This window comes from Myotis davidii, unplaced genomic scaffold (assembly GCF_000327345.1).
Source record: "Myotis davidii unplaced genomic scaffold, ASM32734v1 scaffold44, whole genome shotgun sequence".
Classification (NCBI taxonomy): domain Eukaryota; kingdom Metazoa; phylum Chordata; class Mammalia; order Chiroptera; family Vespertilionidae; genus Myotis; species Myotis davidii.
Genome location: NW_006299705.1, coordinates 12,332,260 through 12,347,173, shown reverse-complemented (window position 1 = coordinate 12,347,173; position 14,914 = coordinate 12,332,260). Strand labels below are relative to the sequence as shown.

At 36.8% G+C, this 14,914-nt stretch overlaps 1 long non-coding RNA gene across 1 annotated transcript; it reads left to right on the top strand.

Annotated features, from left to right (window-relative positions):
• The first annotated feature begins 466 nt into the window (after nt 1–466).
• Nucleotides 467–8,869, top strand: LOC107184946. Its single transcript, XR_001515850.1, has 3 exons — nt 467–639; nt 8,004–8,166; nt 8,828–8,869. It is a non-coding gene; the product is annotated as an uncharacterized LOC107184946 (long non-coding RNA).
• Nucleotides 8,870–14,914: the final 6,045 nt, after the last annotated feature.

Genomic DNA, 14,914 nt, shown 5'->3' with positions numbered 1-14,914 from the left:
CACTCTTGGTGTTGTACACTGTATGGGTTTAGACAAGTACATAATGACAGGCATCCATCTTTTATGGTTTCATACAGAGTATTTTCACTCTTCTAAGAACACTGTATTTTGTCTATTTATCTCTCTCAACTCAATAACCCTAGCAATCACTGTTTTTTTTACTGTCTCCATAGTGTTACCTTTTCCAGATGGCTATATAATTAAATTCATTCAAGAAGTAATATTCATTAAAGGTTTCTCCATGTTTTTTCATGGCATGGCAGCCACTTCTTTTTAGTGCCGAATAATATTCCATTATCTAAATACACCACTGCTTATCCATTCACTTACTGAAGGACTTCTTGCTTGCTTCTAAATTTCAGCAATTATGAATAAAACTGCTATTAATATTCTTTTGCAGGTTTTTGTGTGGACATAAATTTTCAACACCATTGGATAAATACCAAGGAGTGTGATTGCTAGATCATATGTTAAGATTATGCTTAGTTTTGTAAGAAACCAACAAGCTGTCTTCCAATGGGGCTGTACCATTTTGCATTCCCACCAGCAATGAATGAGACCTTGTGTAGTTGCACATTCTCACTGGCTTTATTTTGTATTCTGTACTGTCAGTTCTTTGGATTTTGATAATTCTAATAGGTGAGTTGTGAATTTCTCATTATTGTTTTATTTTCCACTTTCCTAACAACATATAATGTGGAACATCTTTTCATATGTTTATTTGTCATTTGTATATCTTTTTTTTATACTTTATTTTTTAAATATATTTTATTGATTTTTCACAGAGAGAAAGGGAGAGAGATAGAGAGTTAGAAACATTGATGAGAGAGAAACATCGATCAGCTGCCTCCTGCACATCTCCTACTGGGGATGTGCCCGCAACCCAGGTACATGCCCTTGGCCGGAATCGAACTTGGGACCTTTCAGTCCACAAGCCGACGCTCTATCCACTGAGCCAAACCGGTTTCGGCCATTTGTATATCTTTGGTGAGGTAAATTTTAAGGTCTTTGGTTTATTTTTTAATCAGATTGCTTACTTTCTTATTGTTTAGTCTTGAAAGTTCTTTGTATATTTTGGATAACAGTTTCTTATCAGATGTATCATTTGCAAATATTTTTCTCCTACTCTGTGTCTTCTCTTGTCATTCTTTTGAGACCATCTTTCTTAGAGCAGTTGTTTTAAATTTTTATAAAGTTCATATTATCAATTCTTTCTTTCACGGATTGTGCCTTTGATGTTATGTGTAAAAAGTTATCACCAAACTCAAGTCTCATCTGAATATTCTCTTATGTTGTTTCCTAGGAGTTTGATAGTTTTGTGCTTTACATTCAGGTCTGTGATCAATTTTGAGTTAATTTTTGTGAGGGGTACAAAGTTTATATTTATATTATTGTAATTATTATTTTTTCAGCATCATTTGTTGAAAAGACTATTTTTTTCCTCCACTGTATCTCTTAGCTACTTTGTCAAAGATCAGTTGAATATTTTTCAACTGGGCTCTCTATTCTATTTCACTGATCTATTTGTCTATTTTTTCATCAATATCATATTGTCTTGATTATTATAGTATTATAGTAAATCTTTTTTAATCCTTGCCTGACAATATATTTATTGATTTTAGAGAGGAAGGAATGGAAAGAGAGAAACATCAGATGTGAGAGAGAAACATTGATTGGCTGCTTTCTGTATGCACACTAACCAGGGATCGAACTGCAACCAAGGTGTGTCCCCTGACAGGGAATTGAACCTGCAACCTTTCAGGGTATGGGGATAACACTTCAGTGAACTGAGCCACACTGGCCAGGGCAAAGTAAATCTTGAAGTCAGATAGGGTCTGTCCTCCAAATTTGTTCTTCTCTTTCAATAATATGTTGCTTTTCTGGGTTTTGCCTTTCCAGAAAACTTTTGTATCATTTTGTTGATATCCACAAAATAACTTACTGGGATTTTGATTGGGATTACATTGGATGTATAGATCAATTTGGAAAGTTGTCACATCTTGGCAATATTGAATCTTCTTATGCCTGGACTAGTCTTTGATGTATTTAGTTTTTCTTTAATTTGTTCATCTGAGTTTTGTGTTTTTCCTTATGTACATCTTGTACATATTTTGTTAAATTTATATGTAATATTTCATATTTGGGGTGCTTATGAAAATGGTATTGCATTTTTAATTCCAAATTCCACTTTTTCAATGCTGATTTAGGAAAATGATTGAATTTAGTATATTAACCTTGTATCCTATAGTCTTATTATAACCCCTTATAAGTTTCTGTTTTTTTTTAATTTTAATTCTTTCAGATTTTCTACATAGATGATCATGTCATTTGTCTACAAAGACAATTTTATGACTTTCTTTCCATCCAATCTATATACCATTTATTTTCTTTTCTTGTCTTATTGCATTCACTTGAACTTCCAGTATGATGTTGAAAAGGAATGGTGAGAGGGGACATCCTTGTCTTGTATCTGATCTTAGTGATCTTACCAACTCTGACACTAACCTATGTCTGTATTTCCTGAATTTATTAAATGGATGTTATTATTGTTTAAACCTATTAAGTCAGGATTACCTTTTACTTGCAGCAGAGATAAACTAACTGAAGTCTTCAAATCCAAAAGGAAACTTATAAACTATAAATGGGGTGCAAGCAAGGTGAAAATAAAGTTACATAGTGTACTATATTAAACTAGAAGCCTGGTGTATAAATTCATGCACGGGTGGGGTAGGCCAGCCTGCCCTGATCAGGGCTGATCAGGCTGGGCTGGCTGGAAGGAGGGGCCACAGGTGGTTGACCGGCAGGCCCCACCCCCTGGTCAAACTCCTGGTTGAGAGGACAATTTGCAAATTAGCCTATATTATATAGGATGTACCTCCAGGGGCAATTAATTCAAGAAATACTTTAGATATTTTTGTTAAAAATATCTATTGCTTCCATCTAAAGGTCATTTTCTTCTCCAATGTTTTATTGTACCCTATTTACATTTTATTATACCATTTATATTCCGACTTATATCTGTATATGAATTTGTCTTATGTCTCTAGCTCATAATCTTTGGGGGGTCTATATTTTTCTTTTGTACAAGCATATACTTTTATACCAGTAGGAACTGAATAAACATTTTTAAATAGATAAATAGATAGTACCTAGGGTTTTAGGATGCCAGAATAAGGTGAGGTAACTGAAGATAAGCTTATCCATCAGATACCTGTGGTTGTACACAGAGCAAGGAAAGATTTAGTGTCAATGGAATGCTGATGGAAGAAAGGGCATTGCTTTCAGAAAACTAAAAAGAGCAGCAATGTTACAGAAGGTATAGGCAGTGAGCATATTTGACATTGCTACAAAGTTTAATATAAAGTTTTTTGGGGAAAAATAACTGGTATATAGAAGATATGTCAAATGTGGACTTCTCCACAGTGTAGGCTTTGTGGAGTTAAGTGATATTAAAACATGTTCAATGATGGTTGGTAGGCTAAGCGATGTAGTCTGGTCACAAGCCCAAGAATACCTAGGCATAGTCCCAAGAGAAGTTTGTAATCAAATGCAGATTGCAGAAAGAGTTTCAAATCTTACATGATTTTCATAATGAATGTTTTGGATTATCACAGTATGTTTTCCTATGCTCATTTTCATTTAGATGGAGGGGGGATTTCAAGATCCATGCCTTATACTTTTTATTTCAGTTCCTTAAGGTACCCAGAATTTCCTCGCCAGAAGGATTTATGTAAAAATTAGAATCCATCTTGAAATTCAACTAAAGATTGCATCTCTAAGTTGTTTCAAAAAATTGAGAGCTGAGCATATTGTAATTCTCAGAGCTATCCCTAGACAGACAATATTGCAGAAGTTTTATGCCCATGTGTCTTTGTTTTGCAAATGAATATGCAATATTACATGAGTACAACAAAAAATTAATCTTGGAATCAAAGAACCTAGCAAATGCTGAATTGAAAAACATGAGTTAACCTTAAAGAGAAAAGAAGCATCTAAATGTCGTAATGTCTCACATTTTACAGTGATGTCTTCTTTGATGGTCAAGGGTTAGGGAAAGGAATAGAGACTCCATATAGTAGTAAATGCTCATTTAAATGAATATTATTGTTATTCCTGTAAAAACCACATAATGAAACTAAATTATTCAAATATTACTTAGAATCGTGTTCTTATAAAAGATACCAGGCGCATAGCCAATATCATTGCAAAACAAACAGGCAACACCAACAAAAAATTGTATCATTTACAGAAACCATGGCTTAGAATTCCTCTCATGACTAGAATTGTGACAATTCTGATGTAAAAACTGGTGAAATTATTCTTTGTATTCTTATGCAATTATAACAATGAAAACACCTTCTTGCTTAATATGGCATTATAAATAATCTGCGGGAAAATGTATTGTATATACTTGGGTGAATCTATTTTTGTCTCTTTCAAAGTTGCATTTTTAATAGCTTCTCGTCTTCTTCCTAATCAATTAATACATTGGGCACCCTCCATTTAAATGATAAAGATGCCTGACTTTGAATTTTCTCTGAAGTTGAAGACTAACAGTGTCTGAAAAGAGACTTAAAAGTATCAAGGTAAAATATTTTTAAGTCACAATTTAATTTGAAATGTTCCAATTATATGTTTCTCCTTGAGGGATATTATTCCAAATGGTTTGAGAAAGAAAAATCTTTTAATAAATAAGTTATATCTACATAAAGATCTAAATCAAAGATGGTTGATTAATTGATAGCATCACCTTAATAGCCTTGAGAAAGAAAACCGTAACATTCTGTCCAATAGTGTCAGGTGGCTGATGGTCAAAATGGCTGTACTGAGAAATAATCTCCATCCTTCCACACTCTCCAAATGAGGTCAGTTGTCTGTGAAATGTGTCTCCTGCCCTTCCTCTTCACTCCCATCCTCTCACATAATTTTTTTTCGTTGACGTGTCTCTTTTAGTGTTACTCTGTCTGGTAATGACATTTTAGACAATGAAGCATGTTATTGAAATTTATTCTTGTTTAATACAGGCTTCTTCTATAATTCATTTAACTTTCCAATGTGATTTCATTATATAAGATAACCCATTACAGTGAGAAAACTGGCACACGGACAAGTTCAATGTTTTTAGTCCAAGAATTTGTGACTAAGATATGACCAGAATTCAGTTTTCTCACTTTCTAACATGGCCCTCTTTCTTTTTAAAAATATGTTTTTATTTACTTCAGAGAGAGGAGGGGAAAAGCAGAGAGAGATAGACACATCAATGGGAATCATTGATCAGCTGCCTCCTGCACACCACCCGCTGGGAATTGAGCCTGTAACCAGCACCGACTGGGAATTGCATCATGACCTCCTGGTTCATGGGCTGATGCTCAACCACTGAGCCACACTGGCTGGGCAGTATGGCCCTCTTTCCATGGTGCTGCCCATCCTTCAATTAAATGAAGTAAATATATTTTGTTGGAACCAATTCTCTTCAGGGAAGTGCCTTAGATTCAGCTCTATCTGCTATCCAGTATGACCACTCTTTTCATGTCATTCTCAATCCTTTTGAGGAAAAACATCCTTGCTTGTGGCATTGAAGACACAGTCTGATGATTGTATGTTCTTTCCAGGCCTGAGGACACCCCCTTGTCACAAGCTAAGAGTTTCCTGGGATACTTTGCCCTCTCACCAATGACTTTCTTCTGAGTCACCAAGCTCTGAGTTAAAGTTGGCTGAGAAATTTAGAAGAGAGAACTGGTAGATTATAAACCTTAAAATATAATACTTACATATCTGATATATGCATAGATAGTATTAAGAATTGCATATGTCAGAATCATGTTTTATTTGTTATAGTACTTAATGTAAATGTGTTTAGTAAAGCTTTTTATATTTATTCACATTGGAAATATTAAATAGCTTTAGAACATTTTCATCAGTTTTGTTGAATATTTGGAAATAAATTTAAGTTCAACTGAGTGAATCCAAACTATATTTTTTAATTCCTGTTATAAATATTACTTCAAAGTTTAAAAATTCTCCAGCTAATACCTATAAACTCTTGGGAATTTACTGAAGTGTATTTGTTAGTCTGTTCATATCTACTGTTTATGACTAAAGAAAAATCAAATAAGGAACAAGCTCTAAGAATCACTTTGTGTTAGTGAATAAAACAAATCATTATAACTTTATTTCTTCTGAATGATTTGCTGTTTTTTGTATTGTTTTGTGTGTGTTTTTTATTATTTTTGGTAACAGTTCAATTTTGATTTGTGTTTTTCTAGTACTTTGTATGCTTCAGAATGATTTTCAATTCTCTTACTCTTAAATAAAATGTTTTATAGAATTAAGGCTAAGATTAGGGCTGGCCAGGTGGCTCAGTTGGTTAGAGTGTTGTCCCAATACACCAAAGTTGTGAGTTAAACCCCTGGTCAGGGCACATATAAGAATCAACCAATCTCTATATATAAAAGCCTAAGTGACCGAACGACCGAATGACAGGTCGACCAGTCGCTATGACACACACTAACCACCAGGGGGAAGACGCTCAATGCAGGAGCTGCCTCCTGTTGGTCAGTGTGCTCCCACAGCCAACCTCCTTCAGCTGTCCGACTCCCCCTGCCCCCGGTCCACCAACCACCCATGGCCCCTCCCCCGGCTGGCCGGCTCCCATCGGGACTGAGAGAGATGACCCTGATAGGCCACAATTGCCAGCCAGGCTGAGGGACCCCACCCTTGCATGAATTCATGCACCAGGCCTCTAGTGGATATATAAATAATTGGAACAACAAACTGATAGTTCTCTCTCTTGCTTTCTCTCTCTCTCTAAAAAATTAATAAAAAAGAGATGTTTCCAAACAAATTTTTCATAGATAAAAATATCTAAATTTTTATTTTCATAAGCTTTACTTAAATAACTTTATTAAAATGAAGTAATCATTTTAGTGTTTAAGCTTTGTTATATTTGAGAACTTTTTATGTGAAGGTATTTGAAAGTAATTATCTATAGTGCTTATGTGGATAATCTTAATTTCTGCTGCTTAATTTTCTTAGTTGGCCATTATGCCAGATACCTGTGATGAATTGCCTTTAGTAATAAAACTGTGTATCTACCTGTTTATCTATCATCTATCTATCTATCATTTCACTTACCTACCTATATCCTAAAGAATCTGAAAATATTAGTTTCAGACTTTAGAAATTAGTCAATTATGAGTGTGGTTTTTATCTTTCTAACTTTAATCTTTCTACAGAACATTTGGAGAGAAGTACAAATCTCATTTGGCCCACTCCATGGGCCAACATTTTCTACTTTTTTTTATCTGGCAGCTAGAAAATTTAGGTCCTTTCTCTTTCACAGTAGACAATTTCTCCAAATATTGCAGCAACTTTGAAACTTAAAATTAGTATCTTACTGAACGCCTTAACCTTTTATGCTTAGATTATTTATAGCTATTAGTCTTCTAATAGGACACACCAGCCATCCCCCATTTTTTTTTTACTCCAGTTGTTCATATGCATCTCTGACAGATTGATCTTCCTAAGACATGTAGTTATCAAACTTTTATACATCGCACCTCTACCAAATTGATAAAATCTTCACCCTAGCATTAAAGACTTCACTGTGCTTTCAACCTCACCTCTCTAGTACCCGCTAGTTTTTTTCTGAGGAGCTTAGTCTACATTCCTTCTCTAGATTTTCATATTTAAGTAACTGCTTATATCATCTCCATCTCCTTGCATAACTTCTACTTACATCAATTAGAATCTTACATAGTTGACCCTCACTAATGTTAATTTCTTTCTACCTGAAGATATAATGTTGTTAATATGTAAATTCTTCATATTCCCTATGTTACTCATTGTAAATGCTCAGTAAAAATTTGTCAAATAAACAGTAAGATGAAATTATTACTTGGAACCTATTTAATTCAGAGTTAAAAGTGGTCCTAAACAAATCCTAAAAACAAATCTTCTCCTCAAATGTGTGTATTTCTATATTAACATTACCCTTTGCTTAGAGATGTTATTTTGGGCAAAAAGACTGGAGATTTCACGGGATCCAAGAGGTCTTTCTGAGGAGCATTCTGTGAAATCCCTGCAAAAGTTATCCTAGCAAAATTTCCCACACTAATTAAATATGCCAAAGATGGCTTCAATGGAGATTAACCTCTGAGTTTAAGGGTAAGTTCTTCCTCCTTTTCTTTAAAATAAGTTACTTCTCACTGGATTAGAAAGCCAAATAGAGTCCAAAAATTGAATTCACTAGAGGCTGTGCAGAAAGAAAGGTATGTGACAGCAGCATCTATTCTCTAAAGGCTTAAATATAATCCAATGATAATCACTTTAAAAAAGAGTAAAACAAACATTTGGAAAAGAAATGAAGGGCAGGAATAAATTCTCAAGCATAGGGAATAATGATGATTTTATGGCAAACGATTACTTTATTTAATATGTCCATTTCATTAGTTATTGTATTGAAATGCTCTATTAAAAAAATTATCCCACAAGTACATAGTGCTGAGGGAAAGAAGGTGTTTCTCAGAAATTACTTTGGTAGTGATCAACCAGTTTGAAGCTTTTTATTATGTTCTGAGCCTAGTGAAAACTATTTATCTCTAGAAGCCTGATCTGTAAACACAGTTCAAGAAAGTGAAGTCTTTGGGGGTTCCTTTGCTAGGCCATTTAGTTATATCGCTGCACCTACTCAGTGCTCTTGTTTCTCCTCATACCAATGAAATCTCTTCACAACTGGTAAATGGTGAAACTGGGATTTGAACCCAGGCCTGCAGACACTAAAGCCTAAACATTAATTATGTATTTTTGTTCAAAACTAACTTTGCAGCTTAAGTATCATCATCATCATCATCATCATCATCATCATCATCATTGCTGACATTTATTGAGTGCCTACTATGGGCCAGGTACTGGGTTAAGATTCTTTTTTTTATTATTGATTTTTTTACAGAGAAGAAGGGAGAGGGATAGAAAGTTAGAAACATCAATGAGAGAGAAACATCTATCAGCTGCCTCCTGCACAACCCCACTGGGGATGTGCCCGCAACCAAGGTACATGCCCTTGTCTGGAATTGAACCTGGGACCCTTCAGTCCGCAGGCCGACGCTCTATCCCCTGAGCCAAACCGGTCAGGGCTGGGTTAAGAATCTTTATATTTATTGTGTTAAATTTCAAAATGGTGTTATTGTATTTCATGGATGAAATTTTTTAAAAAAAATATGTATTTTATTGATTTTTTTACAGAGAGGAAGGGAGAGAGATAGAGAGTTAGAAACATCGATGAGAGAGAAACATCGATCAGCTGCCTCCTGCACATCTCCCACTGGGGATGTGCCCGCAACCCAGGTACATGCCCTTGACCGGAATCGAACTTGGGACCTTTCAGTCCGCAAGCCGACGCTCTCTCCACTGAGCCAGACCGGTTTCGGCTCATGGATGAAATTTTATGCTGTGGAATGGCCCAAATAATCTAGAGCTTGTCATTTACATTTTTGCATATCATCTTCATCTTAAAAGTAGCCACAGTTCTGGGTCATGTTTATATTTATTTCTCTTATGTTTTAAATTTCTTAAAAGTAGAACACATACAGATATCTACCATTAGTAAAGTAGGTAGCATAAATAAGTAAATCAGACTTTAAGATGATAAGGACTAGTGAGGATTATGGAAAATTGTGAGTTTATGTTCTACAGGAAGTCATTCAGATTTAATTTGTAATGAAATTGTGTGGGAACACACGCACACACACACAAGCACGCACACACAAAAGTCACAAGTTTGTAGACCTTTAAACTATTGCTTCTTTTCCTTTTTAAGCAAAGGTTTTTAGATACGATAGATCAAGAAGATTAAGAAAAAAACCCTCATAGACATAGACAACAGTATGGTGTTTACTAGAGGGGTTGGGAAAGGGGGAAGACAGTATGGGGGTATAAATGGTGATGAAAGGAAACGTGTCTTGGGGTGGCGAGCACACAATACAATATACAGATGATGTATTATAGAATTGTACACCTGAAACCTATATGACTATTAACCATTATCACTCCATTAAATTCAATTTAAAAAATCTAAAACAAACAATGAACAAACAAACAAATAAATAGAAAGATATACTTTCATTTGGGGAATGAATGTGAAGTAATTGGTTTGCATGTATTCATATTTACGCCCTCAAATCTAGTCTGATGAGTGCACGATGATCGCTTTTAAGGAGTTACTGCTTTGGTTGAATTATTTCACTTCGGTGGTGATGTTATATACGCGTTTTAGTACTTCATCAAAGAAGAAAAATAGATCCTGAGTTCCCTTCTTCTCTCAGATGATTATAGTTCATAGCTTGAGAGCACAGTAGTTAGTTGGCAATCAGAGGACTGTGCAAGGGCAGAGCCTGGCGCTCACTGCTGTGTGGACAGTTGCCGGCCACGGCTGCTAGGGCTCTCACTGGCGGCTCCTTTATCAAGTGGTGTTTCAGTGTTGGAAAATGGGACCTCATTGTTTCAAAGTTTCAGTTTGGAAAATCCAGACATTAAGAGCTAATCTACATTTTAAAACAGTTGTCTTTGGAAGAAATTATGCTATAAATGAGAAACCTGTGTGGAGTTCTGGGCTCTCTCTTTATGTTAGCTTTGGCAGGGCCAGGAGCCTGTTTTGATGATAACGCCAGCATTTGAAACCTGTATTTTACATCACAGGAAAACTAAACAAATTTAAAACACTCCACATTTGCCTTTTGACACCCCGTAACCAATAGATGAACTCTAATTTCTGGGCAGCCTCCCAGCGATTAATGCCTCCCCATTTATGACGTGAGAAGAATGAGCAGCATGTTACAGTTGGTCTTCTGTCCGTTTCTGAAGAGTGCCGTGCCAGGATTTTGATGTGCACTCGCGTTCTGGCACCAGGCTTCACACTTCTCACCCAGCACAGAGCCAGCTCACAGATCCTGCTCGGCACAGCAACTCCAGACATGCAGCCTGAATTTGAAGGTGCCCTCTTAAAATGTGGCAGGCACAGCCTCTCTCTTCATATTTGGAGCTCAGTTGCCTTCAGAGCAGCCTTGGAAGAGTTGTGTGTTACCTACTCACTGAAGCAATCTCCATAAAGGTGAGGCTTGGCACTGCAGTGCTGCGCCACAAATGTTTTCTGTTGCCTATACTTCCTTTTAAGAGGAAACTCTTACATATCTCTTTCCCCTTTGTTATTAGAGATTACATACTCTTGCCCTCGCTGGTTTGGCTCAGTGGATAGAGCATCAGCCTGCAGGTTGAAGGGTCCCAGGTTCAATTCTGGTCAAGGACACATGCCCCGGTGGCAGGCTCTATCCCTAGTAGAGGGCATGCAGGAGGCAACCAATCAATGATTCTCTCTCATCATTGATGTTCCTATCTCTCTCACCCTCTCCCTTCCTCTCTGAAATCAATAAAAAATATTTTTTTAAAAAAGAGAGAGAGATTACATACTCTACTCTCTTGGAGGGATCAGTATTGGACTAAGTACCTTTGGGGCCTTCCTTGATTCCTGCATCCTTTATGGAGAGGTATGACATTCACTCAGCCATGTGTGGTAGTTGTTAATGCTGTCTACCAAATAATTTTGCTTCTCCCCACTTCAAGGCAAATGGTAGGATTGCATTTCCTGCCTCCTTCTGTAGCAATGTAACTGCTTTGGTCAATAAAAATTGAGCAGCCCTCACCAGGTGGCTCAACTCATTGGAGAATCGTCCTGTACACCAAAGGGTTATGGGCTCAACTCCCAGTCAGGGCATGTGCCTATATTGTGGGCTCGATCCCCAGTTAGGGAGTGTATAGGAAACAACTGATGGATGTTTCTTTCTCACATTGGTGTTTCTCTTTCTCCCTTCCTCTTGCTCTAAAAATCAATAAAAACATCCTCAGGTGAGGATTAAAAAAATAATAATAAAGCCCAGCTGGTGTGGCACAGTGGTTGAGCATTGACCTATGAGCCAGGAGATCACGGTTCTGTTCTTGGTCAGACATGCCTGGGTTGTGGGCTTGGTCCCCATTGTGGGGTGTGCAGTAGGCAGTTAGTCAATGATTATCTCTCATCATTGATGTTTCTCTCTCCCCCTCTTTCTCTCCGAAATCAATAAAAATATATTAAAATAATAATAATAAAATAAAAATTAAAAAAAATAAAAATTGAGCAGAGGTAATGTGTTACTTTGCCCTGTAAATATTAAAAGCCAGTGTGAGATTCACCACTTTCCTTCTCTTCCTGCTGCATGATTAAAGAGGCACAGGTTGAGAGGAGGCCTATATTAGCCTGGGCCCCTGAGTAACTGTGATAAAGAGAACCCCTGTTTACCAGTTTTAGACTTGAAACATGAACAAGAAATACATGTTGGTGTGTTGGTCACTCTGATTTAGTTATTGCTTGTTACTGCATCATAACCTAGCCCATGCTGACTAATGGGCCTTGTTAACTGAAATATGAAACTATTGCACTGAAGTTCAAACACGACAGAGCCAGGTACAACTCTTTCTTGTCTTATTATCTCTCAGTGAGTTTCCTCCAAGTAGATAAGAGACAAACAGAGCCTTGCTTTAGTAGGTTGACCATCTTTTAAATATTCTCCCTGTGACAGGATAGAAATACCAAAGTATAAATCAAGAAAGGGGATAGAAGAACATGCTATGTTCTCCTACTAGCTTCACCATTAATAATTTTACTATATTTTGATCCCTACTTAGTTCTTGTGTCTTTCTTCTCACATCGGTTATGGAAGCTATAAGAAGGAGAAGTGATGATAATTGTTTTCCCAAATCTCCAAACTTACAGAACTTAGATATTTATACAGCACACTACTAAGTCATACCTGTAGATAACAGGTGTAGGTATACTATTGTTATTTCTTAAATGGTAGTAGCCTAATTATTTACAGATGTAATGGGCAGGACATGGGCCCTAACTTTTTAAGCCCCTGGTGTACATTCCCTGAATTCCTTTCCTTTTGGTGTATAATGAAAATATCATTTTTGTATAAATGAAATACCACTCCCCATGGTTAAGTTACATTTTATGGCACAGATTGAAGAGATGTTGCCAATGTAATTAAGATCCCTAATCAATTGAGTTTGAGTTCATCAAAAGGAGGATTATTTTAGTTATACCTAACTTAAGTGATATTTTAAGAGTCACTTTCATAGAAGTCAGAGTCATTTTCCTCCTGGTGTTAAGGAAGCAAATAGTGAAGTTGAGAATAGCCAAGAGAGGAGGCCACAGGGCAAGGAGCTGAAACTGTCCTCTCGTTGCTCAGGGTGGTTCCTGGCTTACATCTAATGAGAAAGTAGGGAACTCAGTCAGAAACAAAATCTGCCATCAACCTGAGGTAGCAGATCTCCCATAAGTTATTCTCCAGATGAAAACATTGGCAATCAGCATCTTGCTTTAAGCCTTAAAAGATCCAGCGAAATGTGCCATACTCCTGACCCACAGAATCTGTTAGATAATAAAATTTATGTTGTATTAAATTTGTGGCAATTTGTTATGTAGGAACAGAAAACTAATGCAAAAGTAATCTGACCTGATAGTCTTTTCTTGAAATATCTAGCTTTTTAAAATATATATATTTTTATTGATCTCAGAGAGGAAGGGAGAGAGAGAGAGAGAGAGAGAGAGAGAGAGAGAGAGAGAGAAACATCAATGATGAGAGGAATATTGATCAGCTGCCTCCTGCGCGCCCCACACTCACAACCTGCACACGTGCCCTGATCGGGAAATAAACCGTGACCTCCTGGTTCATAGGTTGATGCTCAACCACTGAGCCATGTTGGCCGGGCTTGAGCTATTGTTTTAATAACAAATCATCTAACATTTTCTGCTCTTTAGCTTCCTGAAAACAGTTTTAACTCTCTTATGGAGCAATGAGATTGGAAGAAGTTCTGACAGTGGTTAAATGAGGCCCTTGGTGTCCTCAGTGCATCCCTAGTCAAACCACTGCAAACAGCCTTGGGAGAACCTGTGGGATCTAATAATAAAACCTTTTTTTTGTCAATTTATGCTTACTCACATTAGTGTTGTTTTCCTACTGATCAGCCACTGCCGTCAGTTGTGTTTCAGGCATTTCTAGCCTTGTCTGAGATCTGCAGTTTTGCTTTGGGTAGAGAATGAAGATTGCTTGACTCACCTTTATTGCACCCTCCTGCATCTCTTGTAAGTCCCAGAGAGCCTGGGTCAGAAAGGGGGAGTCATGGCTGCACTGATTCCTTGAGTCTGACACTCTGTCCTAGAGGCAGGAGAAATGTGTTCAGCTGGGAGAGTGAATTAATTAGTGACAAATTCAGAAGTCTCTACCCTTGACCCTTTTCTGCATTACCCAGGGAAGTCTTGAAGTGGCTAATGATGATGTGGTAAAGAGGTGAACAGGGGTAATTCCTTCCTCTGAATCCTCAGAAGATAACATCTGTTGTATAAAAGATAAAATATAGCCAACAATGTTTTCATCATTCTCAAAAATAAATCTTTAAGAAACAGGAAAATCATACTCTGCATGAACTGTTAGGCCTTTCTGCTCTTAATTTTAAGCATATCAGTCCTTTTGTTTTGGCTGAGTGGTTGTAGATAGGTTATGAGAAAAGAAAAATAAGAAAGGTATAAAGAACTTCTATAGTATCTGAACTTCTATACCATCCGAGATGTTAACTGAAAGGCATAGTTGACCTTGTTCATTTGCTTTCATTTTAGAAGATTGGGTTCACCAATTCTACCTAGGGTTCCAGATTCCATTTTCATAAAGGCCAGTTTAAAGTAAGCCCCACATCCCAACTTGATGAGGTAATTGAGGAAGAATTATAGGCATCCCCTGGGCCTTTAACCGAACAATTTACCTCTGAGAACATCCAAACTCGGTGAGGCTCAGATCACTTTGTAATTGTCCCAAATAAATCCCCT